This window comes from Entelurus aequoreus, linkage group LG01, assembly GCF_033978785.1.
Source record: "Entelurus aequoreus isolate RoL-2023_Sb linkage group LG01, RoL_Eaeq_v1.1, whole genome shotgun sequence".
Taxonomy (NCBI): domain Eukaryota; kingdom Metazoa; phylum Chordata; class Actinopteri; order Syngnathiformes; family Syngnathidae; genus Entelurus; species Entelurus aequoreus.
Genome location: NC_084731.1, coordinates 59,166,821 through 59,182,422, shown reverse-complemented (window position 1 = coordinate 59,182,422; position 15,602 = coordinate 59,166,821). Strand labels below are relative to the sequence as shown.

At 39.9% G+C, this 15,602-nt stretch overlaps 1 protein-coding gene and 1 non-coding gene across 4 annotated transcripts in view; both read left to right on the top strand.

Annotated features, from left to right (window-relative positions):
- The first annotated feature begins 65 nt into the window (after positions 1-65).
- LOC133655071 (engulfment and cell motility protein 2) overlaps positions 66-15,602 on the top strand; it is a 164,193-nt gene continuing 148,656 nt past the window's right edge. Inside the window, exons 1-2 of one of the 3 annotated variants that reach the window (XM_062054994.1) lie at positions 66-83; positions 10,486-10,618. The gene's annotated coding sequence lies outside the window, so the exon portion shown is untranslated. Of the gene's footprint in view, positions 84-2,897; positions 3,069-10,397; positions 10,619-15,602 lie in introns of those variants that run through there. The other 2 variants (XM_062054987.1, XM_062055000.1) reach the window with 2 other exon arrangements.
- Positions 10,298-10,385, top strand: trnay-gua (transfer RNA tyrosine (anticodon GUA)). The gene is given in 2 exon segments: positions 10,298-10,334; positions 10,350-10,385. It is a non-coding gene; the product is annotated as a tRNA-Tyr (tRNA).

Below are 15,602 nucleotides of genomic sequence, written 5' to 3'. Positions count from 1 at the left end.
GTCTAGTTGAACTGTCTGCACAGGAACCGGATTGATTGTTCTTACTGCTTATGAACACTTCTAGAAACCCCACACTCTCCAAGGTAAATGACGTTTTTTATTGCCTACATAAACAGCAGCACTAAATACTAAAATCCGATATTTCATTTTTTTTTTACAAAGTGTTTGGCACAAGCTACTTCCTGATGTCTTTTACAACCACCAGTCCGTGACGCATTTGCTACCAGGCATTACATAATTAATAACCGACCGCATTTTCTCCTCCTTAACTTTGGCCAGTCCCACCAGACACAACAATAAGCTTCTTCATAGATCTATTATAAAACTGGTAATAGGAAGTCGCCATTTGCTATATTTTTTACATCGTTGTTACATGGGACAATGCACATGAATAACTATACAGTACAGGCCAAAAGTTTGGACACACCTTCTCCTCATTCAATGCGTTTTCTTTATTTTCATGACTATTTACATTGTAGATTGTCACTGAAGGCATCAAAACTATGAATTAACACATGTGGAGTTTAGGGCTGCAACTAACAATTAATTTGATAATCGATTAATCTGTCGATTATTACTTAGATTAATCGATTAATAATCGGATAAAAGAGACAAATTACATTTCTATCCTTTCCAGTATTTTATTGGGGAAAAAAATAGCATACTAGCACCATACTTATTTTGATTATTGTTTCTCAGCTGTTTGTACATGTTGCAGTTTATAAATAAAGGTTTATAAAAATAAAAAATAAAAATAATACAAACATTTTTTTTTAATTGCCTCTGCGCATGCGCATAGCATAGATCCAACGAATTGATGACCAAATTAAACGTCAACTATTTTTATAATCGATTTAATCGATTAGTTGTTGCAGCCCTAGTGGAGTTATTGTCACGGCCCAGACGCACACTAGTGCGCAATCATCTGGGAGCCGCGCTGAGCGCACCTCCAAGCGCGCTACCGCGCGCGTCACTCAAGCTGCTGCAGGCAGCTGCGTTCCATCTTCAATCAACACACCCGGCACTGATGAGAGGGACGGCTACTTAAACAACCGCCACCAGAGATCCTTTGCCAGAACGTAGCAATCTGTACATCGTACCCTCCCTGTGTGCGTCCCCGAGTCACGCTGTGTGTCGTGCGCTCCTGGATCTTCCCTGTCTTCCTCGTGCTTCCTGGTTCTCGACTCCTCGCTTGCCCCCGGACTACGACGACTCTCTCCTGCCGCCCGACCACGCTTCCGCCCCTGGACAAACCCTGCCTGCCTTGCCCTTGTCTGACAGCACCGCTCCTCTCAACACGCACCTCCAACACTTACGGTAAAACCTTCCAGTTAAATTATACACATAGTCTGACACCCATTTCCTGTTTGGTTACATACACATCTGATATATACATATATTGATATATATAATATAATATGTAATATAATATCATAATATATTATACAATATAATATATTATGTGCATTATATATATATATATAATATATATATATTTATATAGAAATATAGAATTTCCCTTTTAAATAAATACGCCCCAGGCTAAACGCTCTCCCAGCCTCAGTGCCGTCTCCTTCTACCCGGTACCATCACAGTTATGTACTAAACAAAAAAAGGTGAAATAACTGAAAACATGTTTTATATTCTAGTTTCTTCAAAATAGCCACCCTTTGCTCTGATTACTTCTTTGCACACTGTTGGCATTCTCTGGATGAGCTTCAAGCACACCTGTGAAGTGAAAGCCATTTCAGGTGACTACCTCTTGAAGCTCATCGAGAGAATGCCAAGAGTGTGCGCAAAGGGTGGCTATTTTGAAGAAACTAGAATATAAAACATGTTTTCAGTTATTACACCTTTTTTTGTCCAGTACATTACTCCACATTAGTTTAGTTTAGTCTTTATTTGAAGGGACAATGTACATACACATTAAGCTCAAAGACAGATATGTTCTGCACCAGATTATAGCTAAATAGCTCATTTCCATCTGCAGTCCCTGACTACCTAAGTTAAAGAGTTACAAAAACATGCAATACAATTATAACAATAAAATTATACTTTAGCATGTAATCAAATTAAGAAAATTCATAAAATGCCCTTTCATTGACACATACTTGTACATTACAACCACATCTCATTTACATCATTTGAAAAAACAACCATGATTTTAACACACAACTCCCAGTTTACAACAAAATGTTCTCATGTGTTCATTCATAGTTTTGATGCCTTCAGTGACTATCTACAATGTAAATAGTCATGAAAATAAAGAAAACACATTGAATGAGAAGGTGTGTCCAAACTTATAATTGCTTCGAAATTATAAGTCATCAGATATATATATATATATATTTTTTTTTTTTTAACAAAAAAGTTTGGAATGTAAAATAATAAATAGAAATATTATATTATTAGTGAACACAAAGGTAATATTTCATTAATATTACAGGTTATACCTACCTTTCATCCTAAATTCACACAAATGTAACTAACACTAAATTATTAACATTTTTATTACAGATTAATACATTAGTCAAGCAGATACTTGAGTGTATTTTAAGAAAAAAATAAAAATATTTGTTACAATATTAGATAAGTAGGGACAAGCGGTAGACAATGGATGGATGGATGTGCAGTTGCATGCAGTATATGTTTTTTTCTGTCAAAATGGAAAATATTTTAAGACAGAATTTTTAAAAAATGTTTTAAAGTTTAATGACAGGCTTTCGTGGGCCATGTGAAATAAAGTGGCAGGCCAGATTTGGCCCCTTGGCCTTGAGTTGGACATGTCAACCTGCCGGGGACTGCAAATGGAATTCTATATTCATTAATGTGCATTTTCTCATGTAACAAAAGTATAACAAATGGCGGCCTCCTATCAGATGTTTGATTAAAAATTAATGAACAAGTGTGTTCTAGTGGGACAGGACAAAGTTAAGTCAGAGAAAATGCCGTCGTTGATAAATTATTTCATGTTTCTGTGCGGCCTGGTAGCAAATGCGTCACGGACCGGTGGTTGGAGACTACTGCTTTACAAGAGACTTTGCATTGTCAACAAAGCAACCTGAAAGGTATTTATGTAAAATTGTTTTACATTCAAGTGTTGTATGTAACAGTGCTTACTGCTTACTCAGTCATGCATGGGCTCTAGGATTGGGGAGTTGACGAGACTGTGGTTCGATTCCCCTGCAGGGATGATTAATCGCTACCTTTTTCCTTTCCTGTGTGTGTGATAAGTTACAACATACACCCATGCTTGTTTAATCTATTTTAACGATTCAATTATATGGTCTTATATTGAATTCTAGCCTCTTATAATAAATAATGCGATGGCTGCAGAGAGATTTCTGAACACCCTGCTGGCCATGTCCCGGGGCCAAATAAACACTCAAACTCCTTTGTTCCCCATGCCATCTAACTGTACCTCTATGAGTAGGGAAGGGGAGGATGTGGCGGTGCACAGGGACATTGCGCAATCAAATGATATTCTCTCTTATGTGTAATACATACATGCATACATACATACATACGTACATACATACATACATACATGTACATTACCTGATTGCTCTGCGTGCTGTACTGCGTTTGTCACTGTACTCTATATTATACTCCCTATATGGTGTTGTTAAACGATCAATACATTTGTAATCTAATCTAGTCCTACTCACTTGAGGAAATGTTCATTTATATTTACATGAAATGTCAGTTCAGGCATATATTCCTTAAATTCTGAAATAAGATATACAAACATGTTTTTTCTGCCGCAGTATTAATACAGCGCTGATGACTTTGCGCACAGTCTTAATTAACCCTTCATCAAAATCCCATACACAGATTTAACTAAATTTATAAATCATACAGTGTGTTTAAAATGCACTCTGTATCAATGAATATTATATATTTAGTGCAATAAAATAGCTCTAGACTTATCTAATCATGATTTTATTTTACATACATACAAATTTGCTTACACTTTTTATACATTTGCTTTGTTCAATCAAATACTTTTAAATTGTGTTTTATGGGGATTATATGAAACCAAAAACATTTCAAAGTATACAGTAGTCGTAGTAATAATTTGCGTTTTTATCAAACTGTAACGACCTGTTGGTGTTGATGTCCGGAGTTCCCATGGTTTTGAACGTATCGCGCGGCGCCTGGAAGCAGTGGAAGGTGATTGGCGCAGAACGAGGAAGTGTTGGTGGGATAAAGTAAAAAGACGAATATAAACCTGTGTGCTGGATACAGATTACAAATAAAGGTTTATAAAATGTAAAAAAACCCAAAAAAAACCTGTGTGCTGGGATTGGTAGCGCAATAAAAGTTATAAAGAACGTTTTTCCGTTCTTCCGGACGCTGCAATACAAACACAATTACGTTACACATATTTTTATTTAAAACCTACGTCAAATTTCTTTAGGACATCGTTGCAATCGGTGCTTGTTTATTCAATATGTATATGGTGACTGCAGTCGCCGAAATATGACTAAATTCATGTTACTTAACGTGAGTGTGACTACCTTGTATTTGTAAAAGCGTGACACTATAAGCGGAAGTACCCTGGTTGCGAGGCTGGACAAAAAGTCCTCCGCCTTGCCATTGGCTCCATAGACATATATAAGTAGACGCAGCATCGAGCGCTACTGCCTACCGGCGCAGACAAGATGCGGGGCCGACATCTTGTAGTGGTCCCTCCACTCAGTGCAATTTATTTGGCAGGAGCAATGAACATTTAATTCATTTTACGTCACTGAACACCACTGATTTTCACGCGTTTTTTTGTCATATGTGTAGCTATGATAAAGGACACATGTTTTGGCGTGTTTTATTATTCATAGTTTGCTTAAAGGCCTACTGAAATGAATTTTTTTTTTATTTAAACTGGGATAGCAGATCTATTCTATGTGTCATACTTGATCATTTCGCGATATTGCCATATTTTTGCTGAAAGGATTTAGTATAGAACAACGACAATAAAGATCGCAACTTTTGGTATCTGATAAAAAAAGGCTTGCCCCTACCGGAAGTAGCGTGACGTAGTCAATTGAACATATACGCAAAGTTCCCTATTGTTTACAATGATGGCCGCATGAAGTGAGAGAGATTCGGACCGAGAAAGCGACAATTTCCCCATTAATTTGAGCGAGGATGAAAGATTTGTGGATGAGTAAAGTGCAAGTGAAGGACTAGTGGGGAGTTGAAGCTATTCAGATAGGTAAGATGCTGTGAGAGCCGGGGGTGACCTGATATTCAGCTGGGAATGACTACAACAGTAAATAAACACAAGACATATATATACTCTATTAGCCACAACACAACCAGGCTTATATTTGATATGCCACAAATGAATCCTGCATAAAAACACCTACGTGTTTGTTATGCTAGCTCCTAGCTCCTCTGCTTGCTCCTAGCTCCATAGAACGCGCCAATACAATTCAAACACCTGATCAACACACACAATCACTCAGCCCAAAAGACTGTTCACCTAACCCAAGGTTCATAAAGCTTATATATTTTTAAAAAGTTACGTACGTGACGCGCACATACGGTCAAGCTATCAAATGTTTAGCAGCCAAGGCTGCATACTCACGGTACCTGATATTCAGCTGGGAATGACTACAACAGTAAATAAACACAAGACATATATATACTCTATTAGCCACAACACAACCAGGCTTATATTTAATATGCCACAAATTAATCCTGCATAAAAACACCTACGTGTTTGTTATGCTAACTCCTAGCTCCTCTGCTAGCTCCTAGCTCCATAGAACACGCCAATACAATTCAAACACCTGATCAACACACACAATCACTCAGCCCAAAAGACAGTTCACCTAACCCAATGTTCATAAAGCTTATATATTTTTAAAGTTACGTACGTGACGCGCACATACGGTCAAGCTATCAAATGTTTAGCAGCCAAGGCTGCATACTCACGGTACCTGATATTCAGCTGGGAATGACTAAAACAGTAAATATACACAAGACATATATTTACTCTATTAGCCACAACACAACCAGGCTTATATTTAATATGACACAAATTAATCCTGCATAAAAACACCTACGTCTTTGTTATGCTAACTCCTAGCTCCTATGCTAGCTCCTAGCTCCATAGAACACGCCAATACAATTCAAACACCTGATCAACACACACAATCACTCAGCCCAAAAGACCGTTCACCTAACCCAAGGTTCATAAAGCTTATATATTTAAAAAAAGTTACGTACATACGCAAAAAAAAAGTTGCGCACATACGGTCAAGCGATCAAATGTTTAGAAGCCAAAGCTGCATACTCACGGTAGCACGTCTGCGTCTTTGTCATCCAAATCAAAGTAATCCTGGTAAGAGTCTGTGTTGTCCCAGTTCTCTACAGGCGTCTGTGTATCGAAGTCAAAAGTCCTCCTGGTTAGAGTCTCTGTTATCCGAGTTCTTCCATCTTGACTGCATCTTTCGGGAATGTAAACAAAGACGCGCCGGCTGTGTACTGTTGTTGCTGACTTCGTTCGAAAAATATGTCCGTTTTGCACCGACAACTTTCTTCTTTGCTTGCTCAGCTTCTTTCTCCATAATGCAATGAACATAATTGCAACAGATTCACGAACACAGATGTCCAGAATACTGTGGAATTATGAAATGAAAACAGAGCTTTTTTGTATTGTATTCAATGGGGAAGGCATACCTCTGTTCCTCGGGCTACGTCACGCGCATACGTCATCCTCAGAGGCGTTTCGAACCGGAAGTTTAGCGGCAAATTTAAAATGTCACTTTATAAGTTAACCCGGCCGTATTGGCATGTGTTATAATGTTAAGATTTCATCATTGATATATAAACTATCAGACTGCGTGGTCGGTAGTAGTGGGTTTCAGTAGGCCTTTAACAGTAATAGAATATTATTATATGCTATAAGTGACCAGACGTCCGAGATCAAAACTGGGAATATAATCCCAGAGAAGGGGGAAAAAAACGGTCAGCTATTTTTAAATTGAAGAAACAATATGATTAGGTTGTACATGCGTATATCCTACATAAACAATGTATGAATACATTAGATATCTATATATCTTATAGACTGTATCTCTGTTGCTGCAGCAGCAGAGAGTTTATTCTGTCTTGACATTTTGTATTGATGTTTTGTATTACATTCTTCTCTTAAATTATAATGTTTACAGTGATTGTTTTATATGTATTTTTTATGTATGTCGCTTTGGATAAAAGCGTCTGCCAAATACTTAAACATAAACATATATAAACACCTGAAAGTCTTTATATCAGCTAAAACCACCAATCTGTTTCACTGGATCCAGAATAAAACCAAGTTCTGTCTTACCCAACAATGTTAGTATTTGAATATTGCTCCTTCTCAACTCTGTGATTGATTGATTGATTGAGACTTTTATTAGTAGGTTGCACAGTGAAGTACATATTCCGTACAATTGACTACTAAATGGTAACACCCGAATACGTTTTTCAACTTGTTTAAGTCGGGGTCCACTTAAATTGATACAGATATATACTATCAGATATACAGTATACTATCATCATAATACAGTCATCACCAGTGTTGGGTTAGTTACTGAAAACCAGTAACTAGTTACAATTACTAGTTACTTAATTTCAAAAGTAACTCAGTTACTTACATAAAAAAGTAATGCGTTACTGTGAAAAGTAACTATTTAGTTACTTCTTTTTTTCTTCTTTTTTTTTTAAAGCTCCCATTAATGCCCTTTTAGCCTTCATTACAATACTGTTATTGCACTGGAGAATAATACAATCTGTTGATCAACTTGACATGCATTTTTATTTTCATTTTAACATAATTAATGAAAAACAGTGCAACATAAAAAGGCATTTCTCCTTTCTTTAAACTTGGACCAATGACCATTAATAAAAAACAGCTTAAAGTGCAACATAAGAAGGCACATCATCTTCCTTGAAACATAGATAGTGAAATAAAGCCTGATGCTGCTGTCTTCCACGCTTGGAGCCATGGATTGTACAATCCTTGTTTTCAGTGGCAGGATCATTGACACAGATGGTGAAGTTTCAGTGCTCAGTAGAGATGTAACACTTTTGAGGGGTTTAAGCACCTGGAGGACCTCCTCTGCCACTCTCACATCATCATCAGACAGGGTGATGATGTCTTTGACATTTTTCTTCAGGGTGTTGTGGGTCAATGCAGAGTATATAGCTGCCTGCTGCTCCAACATATAAGTGGAGTTCCACTTCGTTTGGACATCATGTATGAGCTTTATGAGTAGGCAGCTTTAGCATTTCTTGCTTTGTCTTAAGTACATGAGCAGCTGTTGTGCTAGGAAACCTCCTTCCTGATCCATCCTATTGACTGAGATGTGATGCCAAATTCACTACATGTGCAAAGCACCTACCTGTGGTCCCAGTCCTGTCTCATTCACTGCATTAATGTGATTTTTGGCATTATCACGTGACTTGGATATCTTTATCTTCCATTCCTCCACTGCTTGTGTCAGTGCCTGCGCAAGGGGACTCTCGTAGAGGGGGCGTGTCTTCTCATCTGCCAGTCTGCTGTGATGAAGTGAGCGCTTATCGTCACATAGTTTCCCTGGACGTGCACCAGTCTGTCGTGAGCGCAACAGATGATGCTCTGAATAGTTCATCATCCACAACTTTTTTCTTCTCCTGCTCATAAAGATCTGGCACAATCTTATCGCTGAAGTGGGTGCGCGACGGGATGTAGTAACGTGGCTCAAGCACGTTCAGCATGTGTTTAAAACCCTCGTCTTGCACAACTGAGTCTGCACCTATAAACACACCGATTAAATGGCGCGGGGCGTACAAGCTCCTCCGTTACTCCGCTCGCCATGACCACGCTGTGTGTGGACTGAACGTGCGTGCGAACAACCTTTTTGTTTTGTTTTATATATCAAACCGCGGATCACGTGTGTGCCTCCCCCCACACCCACACCCAGACACACACACACGGCTCTTTTCTTCTCTCTGGCGTGTGACAGAGGAAGATTTAGAAGAACGACACCGCAGCGCTTCTGTTTCTAGCCGATACTACATAAAAAATAACGTGAAATAACGCAGTAACGCATCATGTAGTAACGGTAACTGAGTTACTGAATATAAAAAAATAACGCGTTAGATTACTAGTTACCCCCGAAACTAACAGCGTTACAGTAACGTGTTACTTTGTAACGCGTTAGTCCCAACACTGGTCATCACACAAGATAATCACATTGAATTATTTACAATCCGGGGGGATTAGGGGTTTGGTTGTTATCATCGAGAAAGAGAGAGAGAGAGAGAGAGAGAGAGAGAAAAAATATATATATATATCTGCATTTGGTGTTTGGGGAGGGTGTTAGTTTAGGCCCTAAACTAACACCCTCCCCGGATTGTTAATAATCAAATGCACTAAACTTTAGGGTTGTAGCTGCCTGGAGGTGAACTTTTATTGCGGTTTTGAAGGAGGATAGAGATACCCTTTCCCTTATACCTGTTGGGAGCGCATTCCACATTGATGTGACATAGAAAGAGAATGTGTTAAGACCTTTGTTAGATCGGAATTTGGGTTTAACGTGGTTAGTGGAGCTCCCCCTGGTGTTGTGGTTATGGCGGTCATTTACGTTAAGGAAGTAGTTTGACATGTACTTCGGTATCAGGGAGGTGTAGCGGATTTTATAGACTAGGCTCAGTGCAAGTTGTTTTACTCTGTCCTCCTGGTGGTAATATTCTTTTCAAAAAATACAACCAATAGTACGTTAATGTTAAATCTTACTTGTGAAAAGTAATCCCCCGATTCCTATTTTCAACAGTCCGCTCATTTGAGCAGGAAAACGCTGAACATCAGCGCGGCACTTTGTTTTCTACCTGTCAACTGTCAGTATAGGCTGCTCGCCGGCTCCTCATCACTACTTCAAGATGGCGGTCGAATTTCTCGCGTCACAGCAGCCAATGCTGCGTTTACTTATAAGATGTGTATGATTGGCTCATTCGACGGTAAAAAAAAAAAGGAAATAAAATGGAGCCTTTTAGAATGATCTCTGTGATTGGCAACATGAAGATGGACATGACCCTGTGATTGGCTTAGGGACGATGGATTCGCGGAAACGATTGGCTGCCGCGTACAAATACAACACACTGGCTTTTTTTTAGCCTCAAACCAACGACCATACATCATAAGTGCAGCAACGTTAGGCATTTAGTAGAAATGTACAGTCCTATTTTCCTCATGTGTTACCCAAAAAAACACAACAACATTTTGTCTTTATGGTTATATTAAAACTGTTCCATGTGGCCACCAACACCTTCGATAGCTCAGTTGGTAGAGCGGAGGACTGTAGAGGCATGATGCTGGAATCCTTAGGTCGCTGGTTCAAATCCGGCTCGAAGGAAATTTTATTTAACCTAAAACAAGATTATTAGCTTTTTCTTAGTTTTCTTTGAAGTATACTGACCCAGCATAAACATATATTTGTGTTCACTGTATTAAAGGACGATTTTGGCAGCCTGTGACATTTGCGTCGCGTCCCGCCTCCAAGGTCTTGGAGGAGTGTCTGCTGCTGCTTGAAGTGTTTCACCGTAGAAAAGGAGATGCTCTCAGCATCATCGATGGCCCAGCCGACGGGTGAGTAAATATCGACAAGGGGAAACTTCCGTCGTTATTAGTTCATTAGCACGCCGAGCATAGGAGCACGATAAAGACGGAGAGAGACGGGCTAGCAATGGAGGACTATCTGGACAAAATCACCTTAATCGCCTGTAGAGAAGCCACACTTTCTTTTTCCTTTTTAGCTTGAAATGTGGCCATTTAGTGCAACTTTCATCCGCATTATTTTGATGATTACTTGAGCATATTTGGAGGTTACATCCGGTGCAGTATCTGTCTGTCCCCGCCGCTAACGGCGTCTTTCCATGACTGCGGCTCTTAAAAACACTTGTTTTTGTTCATGTGAGGCTTTAAACAGAAAGATAACGGTGGGGGACAAACATTTAAAATCACAGTCAATTATGATGTCTTTACAGTGACGTGCTGTCAGGGGAGGGAAGTGAGGCAGTGCCTCACCTCGCCACCAGGGGGTTAAAGGGCTCAATTCAGTGTTTTTCAACCTTTTTTGAGCCAAGGCACATTTCTCACAATATTATGTTGGATCCACTATGGACTGGACTCTCACACTATTATGTTAGATCCACTATGGACTGGACTCTCAGAATATATGTTGGACCCACTATGAACTGGACTCTCAGAATATTATGTTTGATCCACTATGGACTGGACTCTCACACTATTATGTTAGATCCACTATGGACTGGACTCTGACACTATTATGTTAGATCCACTATGGACTGGACTCTCACACTATTATGTTAGATCCACTATGGACTGGACTCTCACACTATTATGTTAGATCCACTCTGGACTGGACTCTCACAATATTATGTTAGATCCACTATGGACTGGACTCTCACTATTATGTTAGATCCACTATGGACTGGACTCTCACACTATTATGTTAGATCCACTATGGACTGGACTCACACTATTATGTTAGATCCACTATGGACTAGACTCTCACACTGTTATGTTAGATCCACTATGGACTGGACTCTCACACTATTATGTTAGATCCACTATGGACTGGACTCTCTCACTATTATGTTAGATCCACTATGGACTGGACTCTCTCACTATTATGTTAGATCCACTATGGACTGGACTCACACCATTATGTTAGATCCACTATGGACTGGACTCTCACAATATTATGTTAGATCCACTATGGACTAGACTCTCACACTATTATGTTAGATCCACTATGGACTGGACTCTCACACTATTATGTTAGATCCACTATTGACTGGACTATCACACTATTATGTTAGATCCACTATGGACTGAACTCTCACACTATTATGTTAGATCCACTATGGACTAGACTCTCACACTATTATGTTAGATCCACTGTGGACTGGACTCACAATATTATGTTAGATCCACTATGGACTGGACTCTCACACTATTATGTTAGATCCACTATGGACTGGACTCTCACACTATTATGTTAGATCCAGTATGGACTGGACTCTCAGAATATTATGTTAGATCCACTATGGACTGGACTCTCACAATATTATGTTAGATCCACTCTGGACTGGACTCTCACACTATTATGTTAGATCAACTATGGACTGGACTCTCAGAATATTATGTTACATCCACTATGGACTGGACTCTCACACTATTATGTTAGATCCATTATGGACTGGACTCTCACAATACTATGTTAGATCCACTATGGACTGAATACCAAAAGTGTAAAACAGAAGTAGATAAACAACCCAATAATATCAACCTCAAATCACTCCTTTCAACTCTCAAAAAGCAATGCAATAAATTAAGAAATAAGTCAACCAACCTGACTAAATCCTTAAAAAAAAATTACATTAACGACAAAATAGAGGAAAACACAAATAAGCCACGTGAGCTCTGGAAAATTCTCAACAACCAGCTTCCTGGTTGCAGCCAGAAACTTAAAACCAGACTCACCAACATCAGCATCAAGGAGGGTGACTCCCTCATTACAGACAAAATGGAGGTAGCTAGCAGACTTAACGCCTTTTTCACCAGCATAGCCGCAACTCTTGTCAACAAGCTGTCCCACCACTCTGGTCGCTTTGGTGTAGAACACATTAAAGCCTTCTACAGAAAGCTAGGAGTATCCAACGATGATTTCAAATTAGAAATGGTCACAGCTGATGAGGTGTTTAAAAAATTGAGCGCGCTCCACCCAAACAAGGCCACCGGCTTTGACAATATTCCCTCCAGATTCCTCAGGGACTCTGCCTCCATCATTGCCCCGATCATCACGCACATAATAAACCTATCAATTACACAAGGCCAAGTACCAAAAGATTTTAAGATAGCAAGAGTAACTCCCCTGTTTAAAAAAGGAAGCAAATTAGAACCTGGCAACTACCGACCTGTTTCTATTCTCAGTTCCATTTCGAAAGTAATGGAGAAAATAGTTTATGAACAGGTCGATAGTTACCTTGCTGCTAATAAACTCATGTACAAATTCCAATCCGGCTTCAGAACTAACCACTCCACTGACACATGCCTTCTCTATCTGACCGACCACATCAAACACGAGGTGGACGCGGGCAAATACTGCGGCATGGTCATGCTGGACCTTCAGAAGGCCTTTGACACCATTAACCACGCTATACTGTTGGATAAGCTCAGAGCAATCGGATTTAACAAAACCTCATGGAGCTGGATGCAATCTTACTTGAAGGGAGGGAGCAGGTGGTAGAGGTAAACGGCACCGTGTCCCCCCCCCCCCCCCCCCCCCCCCTCTCGGTGAGCTGTGGAGTCCCCCAAGGCAGTATATTGGGACCTTTACTGTTCCTAATATACCTAAATGACTTGTCATCAGCATGCGACTGTGAATTGTTTTTGTTTGCGGATGACTCTGCCCTGCTGGTATCCGACAAGGACAAGTCACAGGTGGAGAAAATCCTCAGTGCTGAGCTCTGTAGAACTTGCACCTGGCTCGCTGACAACAAGCTATCCATACACTTGGGTAAAACGGAATCCATCCTGTTTGGGTCCCACATCAACCTTAAGAAAGTCAATGACTTCACTATAAAAGTGGGTGACATTGTTATCGCCAGGAAAGATGAGGTCACCTACCTAGGTTCCATTCTAGAGGCTAACCTTTCCTGTGATAAAATGGCAACCAAGGTAATCAAAAAGGTTAACCAACGAACGAGATTTCTCTACAGAATCTCCTCTCTGGTCAACAAAAGCACCATGAGGATTCTGGCGGGAACTCTCATTCAACCCTTTTTCGATTACGCATGCACCTCCTGGTACCCTAGCACCTCCATAACCCTCAAATCTAAACTCCAAACATCCCAGAAGAAGCTAGTCAGATTACTTCTAGACCTCCACCCCAGATCCCACCTCACTCCTACCCACTTCTCCAAAGTGGGCTGGCTCAGGGTGGAGGACAGAGTAAAACAACTTGCACTGAGCCTAGTCTATAAAATCCGCTACACCTCCCTGATACCGAAGTACATGTCAAACTACTTCCTTAACGTAAATGACCGCCATAACCACAACACCAGGGGGAGCTCCACTAACCACGTTAAACCCAGATTCCGAACTAACAAAGGTCTTAACTCATTCTGTTTTTATGCCACAACAATGTGGAATGCGCTCCCAACAGGAATAAAAGAAAGGGCATCTCTATCCTCCTTCAAAACCGCAATAAAAGTTCACCTCCAGGCAGCTACAACCCTAAACTAACACCCTCCCCGGATTGCTAACAATCAAATGTAAACAATCAAATGCAGATACTTTTCTTATGCCTTCTGATCTCTCTCTCTCTCTCTCTCTCTCTCTCTCTCTCTCTCTCTCTCTCTCTCTCTCTCTCTCGCTCTCTCTGTCTCTCTCTCTCTCTGTCTCTTTCTCTGTCTGTCTCTCTCTCTCTCTCTATGTCCACTACTTGCTGTCCATATCCTACCCCGCCCCCCTCTACACCCCTGATTGTAAATAATGTAAATAGTTCAATGTGATTATCTTGTGTGATGACTGTTTTATGATGATAGTATATATCTGATAGTATATATCTGTATCATGAATCAATTTAAGTGGACCCCGACTTAAACAAGTTGAAAAACTTATTCGGGTGTTACCATTTAGTGGTCAATTGTACGGAATATGTACTTCACTGTGCAACCTACTAATAAAAGTCTCAATCAATCAAAAAACTGGACTCTCATACTATTATGTTAGATTCACTATGGACTGGACTCTCACACTATTATGTTAGATCCACTATGGACTGGACTCTCACAGTATTATGTTAGATCCACTATGGACTGGACTCTCACACTATTATGTTAGATCCACTATGGACTGGACTCTCACACTGTTATGTTAGATCCACTATGGACTGGACTCTCAGAATATTATGTTAGATCCACTATGGACTGGACTCTCACAATATTATGTTAGATCCACTATGGACTGGACTCTCACACTATTATGTTAGATCCACTATGGACTGGACTCTCACACTATTATGTTAGAGCCACTCTGGACTGGACTCTCACACTATTATGTTAGATCCACTATGGACTGGACTCTCACACTATTATGTTAGATCCACTCTGGACTCTCACACTATTATGTTAGATCCAGTATGGACTGGACTCTGACACTATTATGTTAGATCCACTCTGGACTGGACTCTCACAATATTATATTAGATCCACTATGGACTGGACTCTCACTATTATGCTAGATACACTATGGACTGAACTCTCACAATATTATGTTCGATCCACTATGGACTGGGCTCTCACACTATTATGTTAGATCCACTCTAGGCTGGACCCTCACACTATTATGTTAGATCCACTATGGACTGGACTCTCACAATATTATGCTAGATCCACTATGGACTAGACTCTCACACTATCATGCTAGATCCTCTATGGACTAGACCAGTGACGTGCAGTCAGGGGAGGCAGGTGAGGCGGGGCCTTACGTGCCATCATGGAAAGAAAAAAAATGTAAAAAGAAAAAAAAAAAATTTAATTGT